Source organism: Benincasa hispida, chromosome 9, assembly GCF_009727055.1.
Source record: "Benincasa hispida cultivar B227 chromosome 9, ASM972705v1, whole genome shotgun sequence".
NCBI classification, from domain to species: domain Eukaryota; kingdom Viridiplantae; phylum Streptophyta; class Magnoliopsida; order Cucurbitales; family Cucurbitaceae; genus Benincasa; species Benincasa hispida.
The window spans coordinates 1,310,778-1,334,984 of NC_052357.1; the positions used below are offsets into that span (position 1 = coordinate 1,310,778).

The 24,207-nt window shown below is 35.5% G+C and overlaps 3 long non-coding RNA genes across 4 annotated transcripts; all 3 read right to left on the reverse strand.

The window, feature by feature from the left end:
• Window positions 1-260: 260 nt before the first annotated feature.
• LOC120087252 lies at window positions 261-1,560 on the reverse strand. Its single transcript, XR_005484467.1, has 3 exons — window positions 1,520-1,560; window positions 1,061-1,185; window positions 261-456 (listed from the first exon to the last, which is right to left on the reverse strand). It is a non-coding gene; the product is annotated as an uncharacterized LOC120087252 (long non-coding RNA).
• A 17,005-nt stretch (window positions 1,561-18,565) lies between these two features.
• On the reverse strand, window positions 18,566-20,041 carry LOC120086529. Its single transcript, XR_005484243.1, has 3 exons — window positions 19,218-20,041; window positions 18,760-18,889; window positions 18,566-18,630 (listed from the first exon to the last, which is right to left on the reverse strand). It is a non-coding gene; the product is annotated as an uncharacterized LOC120086529 (long non-coding RNA).
• Window positions 20,042-21,963: 1,922 nt separating this feature from the next.
• Window positions 21,964-23,236, reverse strand: LOC120085490. 2 transcript variants are annotated; one of them, XR_005483966.1, is made up of 4 exons: window positions 22,935-23,236; window positions 22,762-22,832; window positions 22,228-22,670; window positions 21,965-22,134 (listed from the first exon to the last, which is right to left on the reverse strand). It is a non-coding gene; the product is annotated as an uncharacterized LOC120085490 (long non-coding RNA). The 2 variants fall into 2 exon arrangements; XR_005483965.1 differs by having other exon boundaries at window positions 21,964-22,134; window positions 22,228-22,832.
• Window positions 23,237-24,207: the final 971 nt, after the last annotated feature.

Genomic DNA, 24,207 nt, shown 5'->3' on the forward strand with positions numbered 1-24,207 from the left:
TATAAATATATATATATATATCTTTTACTTAAGCACGTGCAAATCAATAATATTTCTCTTTTATCTATACATACACAAAATAAAATCTCAATTGCTTTCACAAATCCACAATAAGTCATAAAAGAGGAATTTGATAATAATTTACCTCCAAAACCAAGATAAAATATATTATTCATCCAAATCAACTCCATATACTTTAGACAGCAAATCTCTACGTATTAACCATGAAGTATACATATATATATTCTATGTTGAACAAGTACAATATACTTGCTAAGTTGCACACAAGAATAGAAATCGAAATAAATGAATTACAAAATGGTTAAAATGACTAAAAATAAACTGAAGATAAACAAGGAGTGTTCAATGATACCTTCTCAAGTTTCCTTGATGTCTGTCGGTGGTTGTTCCAAGGATAATTTTTGTGTTTTTCTCTCAATTCTTGGAACCGAGGGACTATTCTCCCATGTACAAAGTATATTAAAACAAAAATTTGAACAAATAAGTAAAAATTGAAACATAATATTACCCTCATTAAAGAGTAATAGAAAAAATAGTGACCCAAAAACAACATTAGTTCAATTTAATTTCTTGGCTTAAGCAATTTGGATTGAAAACAATGATTAAAATACCACAAGGTTTGAGAATCAACAAATTAGTCAATAATGAGGAATCAACAAATTACCAAAGCTCATAAGGGTTAAATCACCAAATCATAATCAAATCAGAACCCAATAGACTAAATTGCAACTCAAAATTTCTTTTAAATCTTATACTGTTTTGTAACTTATCTTCCTCCTTCGTACGATATAATAGACTAAATTGCATCTCATGAATAAAAAAGGGAATTAAAATAGATCAAGTGACACAAATTTCATCAAACTAGTCCAACCTTCTCTTTTCTTAGAAAAAGGTATGCAAAGCAAGCATCAATATAATAATCATACATAATCAAATTCTCTGACAACTCATCCTTCTTCTACACAAAATTCAATCATCTACATTTCCCGTTTTATAATTCTAAACATAAAAGTTAGATATAGACTAGTAAGCAACATACCCCTAAAGGGACATCTCCAACTAGCATCCAATCTCCCTCTCTATTTCCATATGAGAGTGCAGACTTATAGAATCCTTCCAAAAGTTTAAACAGATTTTCTGCTTGTTATTGGTCTCCAATTTACCCTAAAAAACACCATGACAATGTAAGTAAATCAAAGGAAAAAAAGAAGATGTTGAAGTTGAAATTCCAAATAAGGACAAAAACTAACGATTGGGAGTAATCGAGATAATCAAAAGAAAAAAAATGTGTAGATATTAAAAAGAAAAAGAAAAAAAATACTAAAGTAAAATTAACTTATATGGTTCCAAAAAAGAAAGACAATGTAACTTATATTGAATTCTACTTTAGTAATAACTTGACTTATCCAGCTTTTTAGGATCACATACTGTTAGAAACGAAGTAGGCCCTCACAATACAACTCAATAAATAAAAGAAGAAAATTGTTCTCTTACTCACACAAGATTGGAGAAACTAGAACTTGAATATTACTTTATTCTTGGCTTGCTTACAAATGACAAATCCTACACATATATATATACTAGTAAAAAATACATCAAAAGACATCAATGATAAATTCAAATACATGTGACTTTTCACCAATACATGAACATTCATCAATGTGAACATTCATCAATGTATCTTATAATTCATGTATTCAACTATTCCTTGAATCTCAACTATTCATGTATCTAATAAAAAATAATTCATGCACCTTAAATATAAGTCTAGATTAATTCTATCATCCTCCCTTAATCTAGACTTGAGCAACTCCAAGTTTTTCTCTAAACTTAACAAATAAGTCAAACTCCAGTGCCTTCATAAAAATATCCTTCACTTGATCTTGAGTCTTGCAATGTTTGACCATCACTTCTCCATCTCTAACCAAGTCTCTGATAAAATGATACTTGATTCTAATATGCTTGCTTCTTCCATGGAAGACTGGATTTTTTTTATAATGCAAAGACAGAACCATTATCACAATATAAAGTAGTCTGACTTCTTTGCGTATACTTCAATTCTTTCAACATCCATTTAAGCTATAAAGCTTGACATCCAGTTGTAGATAAAGAGATGTATTATGCTTCGATGATAGAAAGAGCAACAACAAATTGTTTCTTTGAAGTCCATGAAAAAACACCTGAACCAATGCTAAAAACATAACCAGATGTGCTTTTATGATCATCAACATTACCACCCCAATCACAATCACAAAACCAACTAACATTGATTCTAGAACTTTCTTATAATAAATTTCAAAATTAATAGTGCCAAGAATGTAATGAAGCACTCGCGTACCAATGAGTTCTTTTCGGGCTTGACATGAATCTGCTTAACATACTTACAACAAATAGAATACCAGGTCTTGTTGCAGTCAAGTACATTAAGCTTCCAACTATGCTTCAATATAAGCTTGGATCAACATATTCTCCAATATCATTCGTGCTCAATTTCAAATTTGCATCCATGGGCGTGTTACAAGAAAAAGCATTTTTCATTCTGATTTTTTTCAGCAAATCACGAGCATACTTTTGTTGTGAGATGACAATCTCTCCATCTTTTTTATTGACTTCAATTCCCAAAAAATAATGGATGAGACCCATATCTCTCATCTCAAATTCTCTTTTCATGGAATTCTTAAAATCATCACACAACGGTTTATCATTTCCAGTAAAAAGCAAATCATCGACATATAATGAAATAATAAAAAATTTTCCATACTTATCTTCTTTGACATAGAGTGCATGCTCATATGGACACCTTCGAAAACCTGTCTTTACAAAGAAATTGTTAATGCGACTATACCAAGCTCACGGAGCTTGCTTCAATCCATACAAGGTCTTTTTCAATTTGTACACTTTGTCTTCTTCTCCCTTTTTCACATAACTCAAAGGTTGCTCAATGAATATCTCTTCCTTCAAGTGTCCATTCAAAAAAGAGGATTTTACATCCATTTGATAAACTTTCCACTCATTTTGAACAACCAAAGACAAAATCTATCGAATTGTCTCAATTCTTATCAAAGGAGCAAAGATCTCTTCATAGTTCACACCATATTCCTGCTTGTAGCCTTTTACAACAAGTCTTGCCTTGTATTTTTCAACTTCGTCATTTGACTTCAGTTTTGTTCTGTACACCCATTTTACTCCAAGAACTTGTTTGTTTACTGGAAGATCCATCAACTCCCATGTTTCATTTTTATTTATTGCATCAATTTCTTGATCCATTGCAATCTTCTATTTTTCATCTTGGATCGCCTCAACAAAATTCATAGGATCAACATTGAAAAATAATGCAAAATCAACAACATCATCATCAATTCTGCTAGTAGCATTATAAATTTCTTAGATATTTCTCATTCTTCTTGGTGATATATCATCATCACTTGTGGAAGATGGCGATGCAGATGAAGATGGCACCACTACTGAATCTCTACTTGCTCTGAGTCTTGAGGATCTCCATTCTTGTCCATGCTAATATGATATGGACTTTTTGCTTCTCCAAGGACATCCTAATTTCAAGTTTCATCTTCATTGAAAATCACATCCCGACTGATAGTAATCTTTTTCAACAAAGGATTATACAACCAATAAGGTTTAGAATTTTCACTATAGCCGACCATAATACATTTTTCTGATTTATCATCTAATTTACCCCATAGCTTATCTCATATATGAGAATAAGCTAAACTCCCAAAAACTCTCAAGTGAGAAACACATGGCTTCTCACCAAAGCATGCTTCATAAGGAGTCATACTCGGAACACTTTTTGTAGCAGCTCTATTCAAAATATAAGCAGTACATGCAACAGCATCTCTCCAAAACTCATTTGACATCTTTTTTGCTTTTAGCATACTTCTCGCCATCTCCATGATTTTTTTATTCTTTCTTTCTACAACTCCATCCTATTGTGGAGTCATTTGATCTGTCTGTTGATGATGAATACCTTGTTCCTTGAAAAATTTATCAAAAACTATACATTCTCCACCATAGTCAGATCTCAAAGTTTTTATCTTATGGCCACTTTGATTCTCAACTAAAGCTTTGAAAGATTTAAAACATTCAAATGCTTCACTTTTTTCTTTCAAAAGATAAATCCATAACTTTCTACTGAAATCATTAATAAATCGATTACCTCCATTTGATAATGTATGCATGGGACCACAAAAATCTGTATGAATCAACTCAAGGGGTTTAGAGGCTCTCCAAGCTTTACCAGTTGGAAACGAATCTCAATGATGTTTTGCAAATATACACACTTCACAAATATCTGTCTCATGGTTGATATTTTGAATGCCTCTCATCATATGATTTTTGCAAAAATACGACAGTGATTCAACATTCAAGTGACCATATCGAAAATGCCAAAGCTAGGATGGATCCTTCAATATGCTGCTAAAAAAAGAGATTTGACCATATGTAAATTTAAGAGGAAACATCTTATTAGCAGTAATCTTTACCTTGGCAACAAGAACACCAGTCTGATCTTTGATGGCACACACACCACCATCAAATGAAGCTTTTAGAACTCGCTGAAGCAGATGGCCAATACTTAAAAGATTATGCTTCAGACCTGAAACATAGAATACATCCATAACTCATTTTGTGCCTTTCTTCATCTTAACAAGAATATCACCTCGGCCTTTGACTTGCAATCTAGTATTATCACCAGTTGTCACTTCACTTTGGAGAGATTCATCCAAAGTAACAAATATACTTCTATTTCCTGTCATGTGGTTACTACAACCACTATCAAGATACCATGTAAACTTTATAACATCGTCTTGAGCACTACATGCAAGAAATAGAACGCCTTCATCATTTTTCTCCTCTTTATGCATCATAGGGGAATTTCCATCTTCATTTTTCGTTGCCCAACAATCTGCTTGAAAATGACCATACTTTTTGCAATTAAAACATTGAATGTGAGAAAAATTACCACGACCACTTCCTTGATTTCTGCCAAAGTCTTTTCCTCTTCCACCTCCTCTTCCTTGAGATGAAGAAGAGCATTCTTGTTGATTTTGATAATTCTTACCATTTATATTTGTTGGGATTGGTGTCCTAATTCTCCCGAAGTCTCGTTGTTTGTAATGATACACATTGTTTGATGAATAAAATAAATGTTATTTCATTCTGGCATTTACTCATATCCAATAAACAAAGCTCCATGGTTATCTTATGTAAACTTAAGCATGTATATGTGATATACAAGTGGATCATACCTTAAGTGATAACCTAAATAGGTCTGTAGTATAAGGATTAAGGTAGGATATCTGATCCTAGTGACACTATGGATACAGTCCGCTTTGTAGAGGTTTGCAAGTGTTGTAAACTACTACAGATGGTATATCCTGACCATTCATGTGGAGACGTGCGAACGGGGGTGTCCTATACAAAGAGTTTGTATAAGACCAGACAACGAGATGACTAGACTCTATATATAACACCATTGATACTAGAGACTTACATCTCACCTAAACAACTATAGGTGACACAACCTCAATCCTGAGTGTTTTGGGAACTTCTGCCTTTGAAGGTAGTGCTTTGATTAGTATGGGTGACAGTGGCCAGATTGTCAACTCAACATGCCTACCTTTTGGGGACTTGTCTGATCTGGGAACTAGGAACTCAATCTACAAGATGGAATTCATTTCTTTCCTGAAGCAGGGATAACTAGATAGATTGCTCCCTTAAGGGCTGATTTCGGGGCTTGAACATAGTGGCCACAACTTCTCTTTGGAAGAGAAGACTCAGTCATAGTAGAACTATGACTTATGTTCATTAGAGGGATCGCTGGTACTTAAGAAGACAGATGTAACTATAGGGACATAACGGTTATTGGCCCAGTTGTACTTATGAGCGATCTGTGAAGGGTTATCGCACTACTGATTGGTTAAGATGGACACATAATATATCTGTGGTAAGGAGAGTTCAGTTGTCGGTCTTTAATGAAGTGCTTGACAGTTAACGGATGGTGGATCCCCTGACTAAGGAGTTTAGTCAGTTATTCATGTATCGTTGGAGCTTTGAGCTACAGGTCCATGAGGTCCCCTTGGTAGCTCAATGGATTCAGTGGAGGATCAGTTCTTGGTTTTCATTTGAAATGTTTAAAATTGACAAGAGGTAATTCGATTATATATGATATGATCGGTATGATGTATGAGATACATCTAGTAGAGGATTAATGTAAATGAGATATACATTAAGTACCATGGAATAGAAAAAGAGCTATGGTTTATATGTTTCATGAGATGAAATATTAAAACTATAGGTTATAAATATATTATGGTAATTTGGGTATCATTTATATTTATAATAATATTAATTATTGGATAATAAAATCTTTTTCTCTAAAAACCAATTAAGTGGGAGGTTATTGGTAGTTTCATGGTAACCGTGAGATAAAAAGAAAATTGTTTTCCTAATTTTAGTAATGTTAAATTTTGTCAATTTGAGATTTTCTCTCTCGAAAAATAATCTCACGGAAGTTGTCAAGTAAATAGGATTTACTAAGCGACAACTTGGAGTGAGCTAAACGATCGTGTAGTGTTTGTAGGCGACAGATACACAACTAAGTGATGAGCTAAACGATCGCTTAGTTTTTGCTAAACGATTGGGCATCGACCTATACAATAGGTTCAACCATTTCCCACTTGCTCAATTGTTTACACGATTGTTGTTTCATCCGTCTTCTGCCTCAAACCAAGTTCACACAGAGCACACCCTCTGAATTCTCACACCAAGAATACCAAGGTAGCCTTATTGGTGGTGTTATACTCAACTTTACATCGTCGAGGTTCTGTGGAGGCTGTTCGTGCTGTTGGGGTGTTCGTGACCGAGTTGATCGCTGAGTTTGAGTGTGCGACATTCGTGCAGTATAGCGGTCATGTTGGACGAGCATTCAAGGTTGATGTGTTCGAGTGTTCATGATAAAGGACCTTGGCGATGAGTCTACAAATGTGTGTAGCATTTCTCCTTGATTCTTTGTTGTATCATGCTATAATTTCTATAATGAATGCATAACCATTTGTTTCTGTTTATGACTGTAATTGTAAAGTTCATATATGATTGTAATTTGGAATGATTTTTCCGCTGCTCATGGAAATCCTCGTGCACGATTTCTTTCAATTGGTATTAGAGCCATGTTGTTCTGATATTCAAAATTACAAGTCTATTTTGAACTGCATTTTATAGTCTCGGTGGCTTTCTGTATTTATGTTTAATTGTTAAGTTTATTTGTGGATGGAGTGTTGGGGTTTTTGCCCTAAAGTCTCGTGTCCTGTAGTTTGTAAACAAATTTGTAAGAACACTTGTGATGTATAATATATATGATATTTACTTCACTTCTTGACTTTGCACATTTAGATGTTTTTTATTTTATCACAAACCAATAAACTTAATATCCCTGGTTGTCTTTATGTAACTTAAGCATGTATGTAGTGATATATGATAACGGGCAGAAATGCACGTTATCATAGTGCTAAATTCTTAAACAATGTTGGATTGCGTTGATGAAACATGTTAATTTGCATCCATTAAGCATCAATTTCATAATATTGCGGTCACATGATTTCAACGCATTAGAACAATTATATATATATATTCCGACCTTCCGCTGATCCAAGTGTCTTGCCTTCGTTCTGGCTTGCCCCCACGGGTGTCATGCGGACATCCAACTTCGAGCAATGCACTCTTTCTCAAACTAAACTCATACCTATTTGGCAGTGGAGTTGCGATCATTTATTTATGCTTTGATCCTGGTGACTTACTTTCGTTTTGGCTTGCCCCCACGTTCGTCATGCGGACATCCAACTATGGGTAAGTGTCTTTCACAACTTAACTCTTATCAACATGGGTTTCCCATTGCGTTGATAGTGGAGTTTTTATTCAATTTTTTTTTTTTAGAAATAGCAAGGTCGAAAATAAAAATAAATACCTCACCCCCAAATTTAAAATTCGACAATGTATTCATTGCCAAAAGATTGAAATGAGTCATGCGATGTTCTTAGAATGTGTTGTAAAGAGAGTTTGAAAGAAAGATAGCAAAACCCTAACTTCGAGAAATATTTCATGCGGTGACTATCTTAAGACTAAGTTGACTCTAGTATATACGAAAGAAATAGAAGCATATTTTTCATCATTGAAATCATACTTGGCAAAGAAACAACATGCGATAAACTACTAAATTTATCTACATCAAATGATTGCAGTGATTAAAGAGGATGCGGTGATAAAACTGTGAAAACTAAAATGCAATGGGATAGCACAAAATTTGAGATAAAGATAAGAAAGAATACACCCCCAAATTCTCCTTAAAACATTTAAATTCCAAAATCCTTCATCGAAGCAAATTTTGATATTAAATTATCATTTCCTAATAATTCAATTTAACCTCAAAATTCAAAATAACACCCAAATAATTTTAGAAAATTAAATTAAAAATTACCACAAAAATTGGGTTATTACAACGATAAACTATGATAATTACTATGTGTGTCTATCCATGTTAAGATAGATAAGGATAATAGTTATCGCTATTTATCGTGGTCTATCACAGATAGACAGTGATATTTTGTCATATTTGTAAATATTTTCAGCAATTTTTTTATTTAAAATAATTTCTTTAAATTATTTTAATTTAAATTTTGGCCTCTAATTAAGAAGGAAAAAATAAATACATATTTAAACTAACTATGTGGTGTTCATTTCGAGTACATAGAATATGTAATATCAACTTTGAAATAAAAAATTTGATTATTCTTTTCTATATTGTACTAACAAAACATTATCACCTATAATATATTCTATATTAAATATAAGACTACAACCCTTATTAACATAGATATTTAACACTGTTGGCATTAAATTTTATACGGAACTATTTCATTTTGTCCATATTCATTTTTTCTTAATTACACACATAAATCGAAGGAGAGAGACGTAGAGTTAGAACAACTTTAAATGGGGTTGTTGCAATACTAGTTAATCCAATACTCTCTTCCATATTGATTAGCTTATGGGATGGTCTTCCAATTTCAAACCCATGAAGTAGATATCCAAACGTTAGATGCATAACTTTGATGGCAAATGAAATATCGATATTCTTATGTGTCCTCTAACATCGATATTCTTAAAAGGCATCGACCAGAGATTTTGTCCTCTAACATCGATATTCTTATGTGTTGTAAAAAATCTCTCAGGTTGAAATTTATGAGGATCTTCCCATTCTAGTGGATCGTTTTGAAGCCTTTTGAGATTCATTATTAGACACGTCCTTTAATATATCTTCTATTGAGGTGTAATGTCACATTCGCTCCCAGATTACCCCTTTAACCTAGAAAAGAATACGACGACAACAACTACCAACCCTTTTGTGGCTCTTACTATTAGACCATCATCCTTAACATCCTTAGTAATTCCTGGAATGTAAACAACAGTTTAGGAAACTCAATCTTAGATAACCCAACTAGGGATTAAGCATAAAACATAATTACATCATTAATATATATTGAGTTTAGTGAGTCCTAAAACTTAGCCCTCGTCCCTAACATGAACAACACTTATGTACAAACATATACAATAGACATCTAAAGCTTTTTTGAAAAATTGGAGTCTTTGAGTGGCAGAGCAGGAGTGCAATTAACCTTTGGGGAATTGTGTGAAACTCGAATCCTATTTTCTCTACTTAAGCAAGTAATTAAGGAAATAAACCAAGTATATGTTAAATCTTATGTTGAAGGGAAGAAAATTCTAAGTATTGGAGTAAATGTTTGAGTAGCGGGAACGATAATGAGAATATGTTACCAGGATGGTCAGGGGGTCAATAGACCTAGTTCCTAAGTCCAAAGCAGAATCTCACAGGATGATCAGGGGGCTATAAGGCCTAGTTTCTGAGCTTGTGAGAGGAACCTTGTATGAGATTGTTAGAGGGCCAACGGGCCTAGCTTCTAAGACCATAAGCGGGGATCTATGTGCACATAGGGAATACAGGAGAGTATGCATTTATGATTAGTATCAGGTTAACTATATATCGTGTGTGTAGGTAGGGTTGAGAACACACTCATCCCAGGCTGAGGTTTTGATGTTGACCTCGTAATGTGATATGCTTTTATTTGCTATAAGTTGTGAGAGACTTGTTATGTTGTTATCACTCACTGAGCTTCTTGAAGCTCATTCTTTTCTTTTATGTTTTTCTTTTCAGGTAGTGAAAGATGATGAGTTCCAGGGTGCTGCTAAGGTCAAGGTCTGCCACGTCATAACCACACTTCCGATTTTAAGTTGTTGTTGTAAACTTTGTAGTTACGTATGAGAGTTGTATAAATGTTATATTGTTAGTAATAAAATAAGTTTTGTGAAACTGTTGTTGTTTATTTAATTGGCTTAAAGTTTAATGAGTGTAAAAGGTTTAGATTGGTAGTAGGTATCACAAAAGGGTGGTATCTGTCGTCCTCATGCCTTCTCTCAGGTTCAAGAGGTGAGCTCGAGAGGGGCTATGAGAAGTTGGTATCAGAGCATAAGTTTCTGGGAAACATAAGGTTTGTATTCAGGAAAACTAGAGGGATGTGTGGTAGAGTAGATTCTATAGGTTTAAAGAGAAACCTAGAAATTAGTCAAGTGGGACTAAGAGGAAAAGTGGAAGTGGCGGACCTAGCAGACGACCTGACCTGGAACTCACAATGCTACCTGAAGATCCGTCGGGGAAGGTAAGAATGAATTAAGTTATTCTCAATAAGAATTTGAGATAGGAAAGTTATTTGTAGATAGTTTGGTTCGACAACTAGCTAAGAGACAGCTAGAAGAAGTATCGTTGACAAACTAAGGAAGTTAATATCAGAGTAGCACAACGGAAGTGTAGTTATAAAAAAGCTTATAAAGGTTTGCGACAGAGGTTTCTGTGAGACCTTAAATCGGAGTAGGTTCGAGCAAATTCCGAGGACAAAATTTTCTTAAGGGAGAAGTAATTGTGAAACCCGGATCCCAATTTCCTTACTTAAGCAAGTAATTAAGAAAATAAACCAAGTATAAGTTAAATATTAAGTATTGGAGTAAACGTTTGAGTAACTTTGAGTTGGAGCTTAACAGGTGGAAATTTGGCTAAGTGTTGAAGCCTAGGACAACCATGCATTAAGACTTGTGAGGCATGGACGCATGGTGAAAGTTGGATATGCATTGGTCTTGTAATGGAGGGTGTCATGTTGGCTAAAGTGGTGAACGCATGAAGGACCATACATTGGTATAGAGTGTGTGGCCAAGACACCAAGCGATGGGTCAAACCATGATAAACACATTGTCACACCCCCTCCTAAGCCTTAAACCCCAAGACCGGGAAGGGAGCATGAGGGTAACTAATAGCATCCTAAGACAATACTCATGTCCAATATTTTCCCCCATATTTATTATAAATTTTTAATAGGTTTACAAGATTCCCCCTATCTATCTATACATATAATTAAATTTTCTTTCTATTCATGGTCTGAGCCGTGCCTCGAGAGTTTACCGAATCCTGAGATGGTGGTGGTGGGTGATCGACTCCTCTTCGAATGCTCTGCTTTGCTACCTGGCGGGGGGAATATAAGAAAACATTTGGAAAACCTGAGCTAATAAGCCCAGTGAGGGGTATATTTTCTTATAAACAAAACCTTGGCTTATCAAAAATAAACTTTTGAGGAAAACAGCATGCATTCAACAACACATTAATATCATTTCAAATTCATTCCCTCAGCCAAGCCACTGAAATCATTTCCTGATAATGGTCAACTACTGTCAACACAACAACACAACAACAATTTTATGGAAACTTTCCCTATACCCCATTTTCCCCCCAATGTGCACATCGACCATTTCTTTCCCGCTAGTTATGCTTAGGTAACTTGACCATATTTTTCGGCCGGTCATCACCGACTATCGTTTCCCGTCAACTGAAGCCAACCATATTTTCCCGCCAAGTACCATTTTCAAGCATACTAACCATATCCTGGGTCAAAACAGGATATGGGGCAAAACAGGATAGGAGGAAGATGTAACTATAGGGGCAAAATAGTAAATTGGTCTGCTGTAATTACGAGCATCTGTGAAGGGTCATTGTATTGATGATTGGTTATATCCAATGGACATAGAAATATATCTATGGCAAGAAGAGTTCAATTATCGATCTTTAGTGGAATGCCTGGCAGTTAACGAATAGTGGATATCGTGACTAAAGAGTTTAGTCAGCTATTCACGTACCGTTGGAGCTTTGAGCCATAGGTTTATAAGGTCCCCTTGGTAGCTTGGATACAAGTTGAGAGTTAGTTTTTGGGTCAGTTTGAAATGTTCAAATTGACAAGAGAGAGTTCGATTATGTATGATATAATTGAACTAGTTAATTATATGTGATATAATTAACTTTATGTATGAGATACATTAATTTAGAAGAAATTAGATATAAATATGATTTATATCTAGTGGAGGAAAAATACTATAATTAATATATGATATTAATTCATATGTTATGAATATGATGTGATCACATTCATTGGACAGTTAAAAGGGAAATGGGACAGCGTCTCTTCTGTTTTAATAACAGATGAGTGAGTTGAAAGATCACTTTGAGACACATAAATAACTCACAATGTGTTAAGCATGAGATGCACGAACATTGTGTTAAAAAGTGTGTCATCGCTTAGAAAATCAATGCCTATACGATAGTGCCTGCACGATCGCTTACCTATACGATAGTGCTAAGCGATCGCTTAACAATTACACCCCCGCGTGCTATTTACTAAACGATCGTTTACCTTTTCCTAAGTAATCGTTTAGCTCATGATATTTACTAATCGATCGTATAGACGATCGCTTAGTTTTTCTACACGATCGCTTACCTTTTTCTTATACGTTCGTTTAGACAATTGCTTTTTACACGATCGTTTAGACAATCGTTTACCTTTTTCTATACGATCGTTTAGACAATCACTTACCTTTTTCCTAAACGATTGTATACTTCACCTAAACGATCAAGCATTTTGTCTATACGATAGACGAACTCATCTCCCACTTTCTTTATCGTTATATACGATCTCTCTTCCTTCTTTCGTCTACCAAATCCAAACAAAGCCCACCCTTTGGATTCTCACTCTAAGAATACTGAGGGCTCTGAGTGGTGGTGTCATCTCCGTTTCTTTTTGTTCGTGTGAAGAATATTCGAGGTAGATGGTTGGGTTTTAGATTTTCTGTGAAGAGAAGAAGTCTTCAATTGGTATGTTCTCTTGATCTCTTTAGCATTATGAATGCATTTTAGTATATTTGAATGTATATGTGGAAATTTTGTCACAATGAATCGGAAAGATCCACTTCTGCTTGTAGGTACTCTTGAATAAGAATTCTTTCATGGAATTGATGAATGTTTTGGGTTTAATTTCCTTTAGTTAAAGCTTTCTTCAATTACAAAGTATTAATTTGTAAGAGCCCCTGTGTTTTTGGGCGTAATTAACTTACAATTGATCTGTAATTAAAAGAGTTTGAGTTAACCAAGTTGTTCGTGATGAAGTTTCGAAGCATGAAGATACGGTTCTCAACGAAGAAGAAGATCAAGCGTTGGTCGTATCGTGTAGCCTAAGGTAAACGATCATTGGGATTTATCTAAGCGATCGTGTAGATTTTTCTATGCGATCGTGTAGTATTTACTAAACAATCGTTTAGCTAATGCTAAGCGATGGAGTAAATCGTTTACTCTATCGTGTAGCATTGGTTGCCCGATCGCGTAGGCGCTGGAGGTAAACAATCGTAGTGGGAGAATGTGATGTTCATCGTTTAGTAAAAAGTGCGCGCTAGACAATCGTGTAGCTAGCAAGCCTCATCGCTTAGTGACTACCTACACGATCGCGTACGATACGGAGGCGCTAGCTAAGTGATCGTTTAAGAGATGGTGCTTTGCCGCATCGTAGTCGTTTAGGTGATCGCATAAGGTGGACATTGTGCGGAGCGCGCTAAGCGATTGCGTACCTCAGGAAATTGCTTAGTAAAAGGTACACGATCGTGTATTATTTGTTAATCGATGGTTTAGCTTTGGGAGCATTGTTAAGCGATAGAGCGAAGCATTTTTTTTATCGTGTAGATGATCGCGAGGAGTTTAGTACATGATGGTTGGAGACACGTTGCTTCGTCTGGACAGTTCAAGACCCGGTTCGCCTGTTTGAACCAGAGACTCATTGTCTTTGTAATAGTTAGCTTTAATATTGTGATTTTAAGTCAATTTTACTTGGCTCATCAACATTTATTTATTAGAAATGTGATGTATGGTGCTTATATGCCAAAGTGTTTGACATATAGTTTAAAACCCACCTTAGGTTGTGCAATTATTCATGCATCATGTATTATAAATGTTATAATCGAGCATGAAGAAATTACTTGAAAGCATGCGCATGCATCATTAAATATAAGAGTTATATTTTGCATGCAGTGAGCATTACCATGCATCATCCTTTGATTATAAATGTTATAGTCTAAGGGTGAATGGAAGCATGTTTTTCTTGTTTCATTGCTGTTTTGTATAAGTGTTATGTAAAATAAGTAGCAATGAATGGACAATGCATTGAGCATGACACTTAGGCTGTTTATAAGCGTTATGAATGCCTTGCATGTGTTAACTTAGCATTGTGGTTATGGTTTCTGTTTATAAGTGTTATAAAGGAAATTAGACCTAAAATCAATAAGCAAGAGTTGCATGTGAACTTAGGGTGGACTCAAGTTTTTTAAAAGGGTTTTAAAATTGGATTGAGATAGACCTAAGTACAAATGGTTCCAAAGAGTTTAGTAACCTAGATTAATCTTTTAAAATCGCTTTAATAGGATTAAATTGGTTGGCATAAAAGATTAATTTTGTTTTAAATCTATCTATAAGGGACCTTTTGTCTAAGGCGGTTCTAGCTAGGCTGGGGTTCTTAAGTTGACGGAAACATAACACCCCTACCTGGGAACCTACCTGGAAAGGTGAATTAGATAGATTTTTAACAAGCATGTGACGATTTGGTCAAAGACTCGATTAAGATTTTAATGGATGATGATCAAAAGTTGTTTAATTATCCAAGGTAAAAGTTACTTTTGGGCAAACCTAAAAGTCACTTAGTTAAAATCCTTAGCCGTCTTTTTTCTAAGTAAGCTAAACCCTAGGTTATAAAGTACTTAGTGGGAGGAAGAGATGTATTTGATATGTCTATAATTCCACTCACGTTTCTCCTTGAATGTTCACATCGTGAAATTCATGCTTGGCTTCGTGGTGCTCTGGGAGCATCCCCCTTCGGATGATGTTTAGATGAGTCAATATCAAGGTGAACAGAGAGATTGTTTATAGTAAGTGGGTGAAGGGTGTGTGTCAACATATCCTATGGTCTTTATCATTGGTTCACACAGTGAGATCATTCTGTACTCCCTCGTGGCGCCTTGGGAGCATCCCTCTTCGGTTGGGTTTCGTGCAGTTGGTCAAGATTAAGGTCAACTCCAGAAATGGATAGGGTCGCTTTAGGTGCCCCAATCGAACTTTTTCCCTTTGGATTGGATTTTTGGGGCGGATCTCTAGGGCCTAAAACGGCAGGTCACACTTAGGGAGATTGTTAAGTAAGTTAATGATTTCTTGGCCAAATCAATGATGACTAGTCGTTATAGGAGCAAAAGTTGTTATGGTATTAATGACTGGTTGAGAACTTCTCAATTTAGAGGGGGGTTAATTGACCTCTCTTTGACGGCTTTTGTCCTAAACCTTTGAAACGTCATTGTGGAACTAGATGTGACACGAGTTCATATTAGTTTTGCTAAAACCTTATTGGATGTAGTTTTGTTTTACAACGGGTATTTGCTTTAAAACCTAACATAGGTCAATGTGTTTTTTTCTTTTCAGAAACTCGTTAGTATTTCCATTTAATGCTTTTAATATGACCCACTACTTACAGTGGAAAGAATCGTGTGAAACCTATTTTGTGGAAAACAACCTTGTATTTGTCATGGTTGAGGAGTGTTCTCAAGTCCCGACCCTTGATGCACCGCGAAGTGTTCGCAATGCATATGAGGTGTGGATGAAGGCTAATTTGTGACCTGACTTCACATTTTGGCTAACATACTTGATGTTTTGGCCCAAAGGGTTGAGAACATGATCATTGCACGTGAGACCGTGGACTCATTGCAAGATTTTTTTGAACGTCAGTTCTTACTTTTCGAGCATAAAGGGATGGATGACAAAACCAGTAGTGTCAGTTGTTCTGACACTGATTTGCTACTCTCCAAAAGAGGAGGAAAGACAGTAAATCTGATTTATTGGTCTTGGAGACGTGTCTGGTAGAGAATGATGATTTTTCCTGGATCCTTGATTCGAGTGCTACTAACATGTCAGTTCCTCTTGCCAAGGTTTTAGTTCCCGGAAAACGTTTTCATAGGGAGAGATGACTCTTTGAGTCGGCACTGGTGAGGTTGTTTCAGCTGTTGTTGTAGGCAGGCTGAAGTTATTTGTTGACAAGAAACGTTATCTGTTACTGGATAATGTTTTTGTAGTTCTATATTAAGAGGAACTTAATCTCGGTTTCTTGACTTATTGAACAAGGGTATACTGTCTTCTTTTCTGAGAATAAAGTGTTTATTTAAAAATAAAAATGGAATGGAGATTGGTTATGGTTCAATGGAAAGTAACTTATATGTACTAAGGTCGTTAGTCATAAAAGCCTTGTTTAACACTGAAATGTTCAGTACGACAATAACAGCTAAAAGACCAAAGGTTTCTCCTAAGGAAAATACCCATATTTGGCATTTAAGGTTAGGTCGCATCAACCTCAATAGGATTGAGAAGTTGGTAAAAAGTGGGCTTCTAAAAAGTTTAGAAGAAACCTCCTTGCCATTATGTGAATCATACCTCGAAGGCAAGATGACCAAATGACCTTTTACTAGAAAATGTTATAGAGCCAAGAAAGCCTTGGAGCTTGTATATTCAGACCTCTGTGGTCAGATGAATGTTAGAGCTCAGGGTGGGTATGAATATTTCATCTCTTTCACAGATGATTATCCAAGCCTTTGACAAGTTCAAGGAGTATAAGGCTGAAGTTAAAAACTTGTTAGGTAAGAAAATAAAAACACTACGATCTGATCGCAGTGGATAGTATATGAACCTCCAATTCTAGAACTATATAATAGAACATGGAATTGTGTCCCAACTCTCGACCCCTGGTACACCTCAGCAGAATGGTGTATCAGAAAGGAAAAATAGAACCTTGTTGGATATGACTCAGTCTATAATGAGTTATGCTCATCTTCTAGACTCGTTTTCGGGTTTTGCAGTAGAGACTGGATGTTATATCTTGCACAATGTTCCCTCGAAAAGTGTTTCTGAAACACCTTTTGAGTTATGGAGAGGCCGTAAAGGTAGTTTACGCCACTTCAGGATTTGAGGCTATCCGGCACATGTGCTAGTGACTAACCCAAATAAGTTGGAACCACGTTCGATGGTTTGCCTCCTTGTAGGCTACCCCAAGGAAACGAGAGGTGGATACTTCTATGGTCTGAGTGAAAACAAAGTGTTTGTTTCTACAAATGCTATCTTCTTGGAAGTAGACCACATGAGGGATCATAAGCCACAAAGTAAGCTTATTTTGCATGAGATCTCTAGTGAGACTGAGATTGTTGAGGGTTCAACAAGATTTGTTGAATAGGCCGACAGATCAACAAGAGTTGTTGAGGTCGGTACATCTAGTCAACCAGCTCAAGAGTTGAGACTGCCTCGATGTAGTGGGAGGGTTATGAACCCACCAGATCGCTACATGGGTTCGACTGAAGCCCAAAACGTCATTATAAATGATGGTGTCGAGGATCCATTGTCTTTTAAGAAAGAAATGGAGGATGCACTAGAAGAAATTCGAGCTTTAATGTCGGTTTTAAATCAACATTAAAAGGCTTTAATGTCGGTTGGAAACCGGCATTAAAGATAGTGTTATTAAAGCCCTTTAATGTCGGTTACCTTTAATGTCGGTGTTAAACCGACATTAAAGGGCTTCAATAATACCATAACACAGGCTTCAATGTCGGTTGCAATCGATATTAAAGACGTTTAATGTCGGTTATAACCGACATTGAAGGTCTTTAATGTCGGTTGCAACTAACATTAAAGGTCTTTAGTGATTAAAGCCTGTTAGTTGCAACCGACATTAAAGCCTTTTTTTTTTAATTCTTAAAAGACATTGAAGCCCGAATATGTCCGTTTTATCAATTATTGTCCGTTTTTTAAAGTTCCCTTGCCAAATCCATTTTTTCGGTAAAAAGATATAACATGGCACATCATCATCGAACGCTATGGCTTGACATATTATTCATGTATGGATTGTAAATCTATAACATTTAATCCGCAAATTCTGCTATAGAATTATAATTTAAAAGGTGTACAATAATTCAGGTCTTGAAAACACAAATTACAAGTAATACAAAGATTATGATTTTACAAACATTATGAGTTTACTGTCCCTCTCCACTTGGTAAGTATGTATCCCTTCATAATTCTTCTTGAACAGACCCCCCCAACTTCAGTAGTCTCTGGTTATAGGCATCTTTGTCTTACCACTGTTGTTCAAAGGATCACAAATAATAAAGATTTGGGTGTAAGCGTAACACATGCAACGGAAGATTGTATCCATTCAAATATATATATATATATATATATATGTATGTATAAAATGCTTGAGACCTTACCCTTAGAAACTCTGCAACTTTTGCCAGCTAACTGTTGTTGCTCGAATTTACTTTGGTTTCCATGCCAAGAGAAAACAGAAGAGTCGGATTGTAGGATAAAACACTCAGTAGAGTTCAGTGAGGTTGCAACCTAGATAATCATAAGTTGAGATGTTACCATAAGACTTGCAGTGGCTCAAATTAGTATAGGCTTTCAGAATAAACATGAAACATGACCCAATGACAATGTTATAACATTATTTCCTGTCAGCTTAAATATGTATGCACACATATATTTCAAACCTCAAGAGGCAAGATTGAAAGGCATTTTAAAAAGCATGAATCACATTTAACATAGAAAGAAAATGATCAAAATCACTACTACATACAACTTTAACTTGCACTGCTTTATTGTTGTGAATCCAGAGCTCCAAAACACAAAATCAGACGAGAAAATAAAGGAACGTGGACAAATTTACCTCACCGCCCACTAAATCATCAGAATATTATTCCAAATTTTCAGTTTCCATCTCGTTATCAATTGAAGGGTCCTTTGTAAGGGTGGCAGACCGAAAAGGCTCATAGTGGCATAATATTCTAAGAGTAGATATACGAACTCCCTTATCTGGGTGACGCAAATTATCTGCAAACACCTGTACAGCATCTTCAACCTTATCTGCTTGAAACTCTTCAGAATAGAATATTTTGCTGACCTCTAGCCTACAATTAACACGGTTAATGGGAATACTACATGCTTCCAACAACCAAGGTTGGAGATGAAATAATGATTAGAAGGTAGAAAAAATTGTCTAGAATGCAAAATTTCCAACTTACTCATAAATAAAATCCAAATAATCAACTACAGCTACCAAGACTTGTGAACATGAGCTATATCTTTTGCAAGGTACACAAGTCTATTTAATTCTTCAAGCCCAACCTTCTCACTAGAGAGCAACTTAAGGTAAGAACCTATGGTGGCACCAATTATGCTTTCCAAATTTTCTTTAGGGACGCCAAATATGTCGCCTAAAAGAGCATGAATAAATTCAACTGTAATTCTTAAAGAGAAAAATAAGACCGAGCACCTAAAAGTGGTAGTAGCCTCAACTAGTGCAATAAAGATATCCATAGCCATATCTTACATATCTAGTCTGGGTATGCATGTGCAAAAACAAACAAAATATCAAAACCATATTCAACTAGAAGAAGCACCTTTCCACTTGTTGTATAAGAGCAATAGGTACTTATTATGATAATCTTATACACCCATCTAATCAATATCACTGTCATAAAGAAAATAAGATAAAATAAGAGCCACTCTTCATATTAGATGATTAAACTTTACCTTCAAAAGTACAAAGTTGATCAAGTGCATCAATCACAAGTCCACTAGTAAGGATGAATTGGCTTGAAATTTTAACAATATATGGACAACAACGAAAACACCCCATAAAATAGCCAAATTAGATTCATTAATATCAATCGTGGATGAATTGTGTTGCACAAATCAGTGATCTCTTTAATCTAATGGCAAGGACTTTAAGGATAAAATTATTAATTCCTTGGAACTTCCTCTTTTGGATGTACATAACACTTCTGTTGGTAATCTCTCACAGAAGGAAAGTAGAAGATAAATACTTCTGCAGTAACACAATAAAAACACATCCAAATGAGATACACCAAATCACAGTAAAAATTACCTTTCATCAAGTGTCTCCTTAATTGCTTCATCACTCAACTTCTCACTCTACCTTTCTTAAGGAAGTTATCCAAAGGTAGCAAGTAATTATGAACTAGAACTTCAAGTAAATCAACAAATGTATCATATACAACAAAACCATTAATCAAATCGAATTTCAAAGGCCATAGAACCATAAAAAAGGCCAAATCTAGGAGCAGAGAGACATATTGGAATGAAACCATAACTAGCTTTCATTGAGATATTTACACAAAACAGTTGAGAGGCGTAAACATAAGAACAAAAATTTCATGCCAAAACACAAAAGTAACAACATGCCTCCAACATTGAGACATTTTCTTTACAAGATGTTCACAAGATTCTCAACCCCCTTCTCATCATGTTCTTGTTAGTGATAATAATTGTTTATTTTATACTCTTACCTTTGAATTTCGTTGTTACTCTCTGAATCTTCTTCATATCAAGTTTTACTAAAGGACACATGCAACAGTTCTAGGAAAATGAGACTTTAAGAGCAAAATATGTGCCATATATAAATATTATATATATATATTTATATATTTTGAAACTATGTAGTTGTTAAATGCGTCATGGTCAATTTGAAACACCTACTAAAATTTTGGAATATTGTAAAATTAAGGTTTATCCTAGACTTAAAAAAAAAAAAAACTATATTTTCAATCTTATTTATCATAAATTTTGCATTATGTATCTTATAAAATACATTAATAAACTATGATAATTAAAACAACCATTCAGCTTAAGCAAACTCATATATGACATGTCATTGGTGTCCATGCTTGTGTCATTCATAGTATATTGTCAATATTAGGATATGTTGTTAAAATTAAGTAGAGTGTTAAACCAAAATTTGTAGAACATAAACATATATTCAAACAACTTACCTAACAAGCAGCACCTGTCTTGTAGAAGCAGGCTACGTAACGCAACTATTTGGTTGGATTTATCCTTAATTTACTTGTAGACTCTCAAATTCAAACGCCACCCATAATCCTTTTCTTTCTCCTCCTTGATTTTTCTCAACTTTCTAATGATGATGCTCCTAGGGCTATTTCTTGCCTTTCGGGAGTAGGGCTCCTATCAATACAAATGTAGAAGTTTGTGAAGCAACTGCTGGTATATAAACTCAGAACAATACAACTGATTTAAAGGAACAACAGAAAGAAAGAAACAGAGATAAAAGGAAATAAGAATGAAGTTGAATCCTAGAGAAGTTGGAGCCATTCTGAAATGGGATGTTGATTAGCAAATCTCTCAAGTTTCTCAGTTTCAGTTTTATGATTATTGTTCAGAATATCATCATGCTTTGGGGACAGTTCACCTTCTTCCTGTAATAAATTAACGACCTGATTTTCTGTTTGTCCACAGTGTCTCATTAACAGGATTAAAGAATTCCTTCTCATCTGCAATATTCAAATCATTTGAGTGTATGCTGCAGTATCTCATCTTGGAGAGTAACATGTGGACTGTTACAAACCCTACCATCTCATTATGCAAAAAAATCATAATTGAATAAGAAGAGAACAACATACCATAAATTCCTTTTGATTAGCCTCAAAATGCTTAGAATCTTTAATTTTACGAGTAGCGACACAATGATCAACTCTTTCATCATCAGAATACTACTGCTATCACTTGTACTCTCACTCCTTGTGTCAGTAGAACTCCCAGAACTCCTGAAGGCAAATTATTATCAATGTCCAAAACACACTGAAAGAATATTACAGAGGAAAGCAGAAGGCTAAAGCCCAACTAAACACGGCACAAACCATTTAGCCTTGCACTTTGAACGCTTTCCTAGTCGGCCACTTTCTCTCTTTTTTCGTCCTTTTCTTTTTCCATTCCACGCTGAGGCTTTGCTGTCTTCTTGAATCTCCTCTTCTTGTACTTAGGAGAAACCAAAATTCGATCCAATTGAAAAGTGAGGACAAATTTAAATGAACATCTGTACCAATTTCCTCAAAAGTTGTAATGATTCAAAGCCACCAAAAAGTGGATAAAGGAAATTCCCTTTTCACTGGTGCTTTCCCTCGCGTTTTCTATATGAGACCGCGGAAATGGCCCACCACGATGCTGACCCTGACCTTGTTCAACGTCTAGGCTTCCGATGTCCTTTCCCTCTGTGGACTATCCCCTAACCTACTCCCCGTCCCCAATCCCTTTGATTTGTTCACAATTTGACTTTGACAGCTTTAAAGATGGAGATTGCATCCTAGTAACAAGCAGTTTGCTCTCTCTCATCCTAATAACAAAAGACATATGGTGTGAATGAGAGAGAGAGAGAAAGAAGATAGAAAGAGTACCCTGGACTCTAGATGCATCAAAACTGTAGATTTTGTTGACTCTTTCGCACGGTTAAGCTGCACCTCCGAAACTGCAACACCAGAGGGCAAGATGTATTAAACAGAGAAATTACAAAACAAAAAAAAAACAAAAAAAAAAACAAAAACAAAAATAGAAACAAAAATCTGTTAACCTTGTCCAAATCTGGTGATCGTTCGACGATGGAACGAACGACGAACGGCGGCGGAATGAACGACGAATGACGACGACAGCAGATCTAGAGACACGCAAACGACGACGACGAAATGAACAACAGATCTGACGGAGACATGCGAACGACGACGAAATGAGCAGCAGATCCGGCGGAACGACCAACAAATCCACTTTGGAAGATAGAGTGAGAAACAAAATGAGCAGTAGACATGGGTTTGGAAGAGAGGAGTGAGAAAGAATCGGGTATGAAGAGGGAAGTGTGAGAATGAGAGGAAAAATAAAATAGAGGGAGAGTGAAGAAGGAAATGAAAAAAATGGGGCGGAAAATAGAAAGTTAGGTCTTTAATATCGGTTTGAAACCGACATTAAAGGTACCCTACAATGTCGGTTTTAAACCAACATTAAAGATCCACTTTTTTTTAAAAAAATAAAACCGACATCATACATCCGATTTCACTTTTTCCAACCGACACTAAAGCCCAAAATTCTTGTAGGGATGTTGACAAAGATGAATGGGTTAAAGCCATGAACCAGGAAATAGAGTCTATGTACTTCAATAACGTCTGAGAGCTTATTGATCCATCTGATGGGGTAAGACCTATTGGGTGTAAGTAGATCTATAAGAGAAAGAGAGATGTAGATGGAAAGGTGCAAACCTTCAAGGCTAGACTCGTGGCAAAGGGTTATACCCTTGTTGAGGGAGTTGACTATAAGGAAACTTTTTCTTCTGTTGTCTTACTCAAGTCTATCTGGATTCTCCTGTCCATAGCCACATTTTATGATTATGAAAATGGTAAATGGACGTCAAGACTGCGTTCCTTAATGGTAATCTTGAGGAGACCATCTATATGACTCAACCAGAGGGGTTCATAGTTTCAGATCAAGAGCAAAGAGTTTATAAGTTTAATAGGTCCATTTATGAGCTGAAACAAGCATCTAGATCTTGGAACATCAGATTTGACACTGCTGTCAAGTCGTTTGGCTTTGATCAGAATGTTAATGAGCCTTGTGTATACAAGAAGATCATCAACAACTCAGTAACTTTCTTGGTATTATATGTGGATGATATCCTACTCATTGGGAATGATGTAGGGTATCTGACTGATATTAAGAAATGGCTAGCTGCTAGTTCCAAATGAAAGATTTGGGTGAGGCACAGTATGTTCTAGAGGTCTAGATTATTCAGGATCGTAAGAACAAACAGTTAGCCCTATCTCAAGCATCGTACATTGATCAAATGTTGATCAGGTACA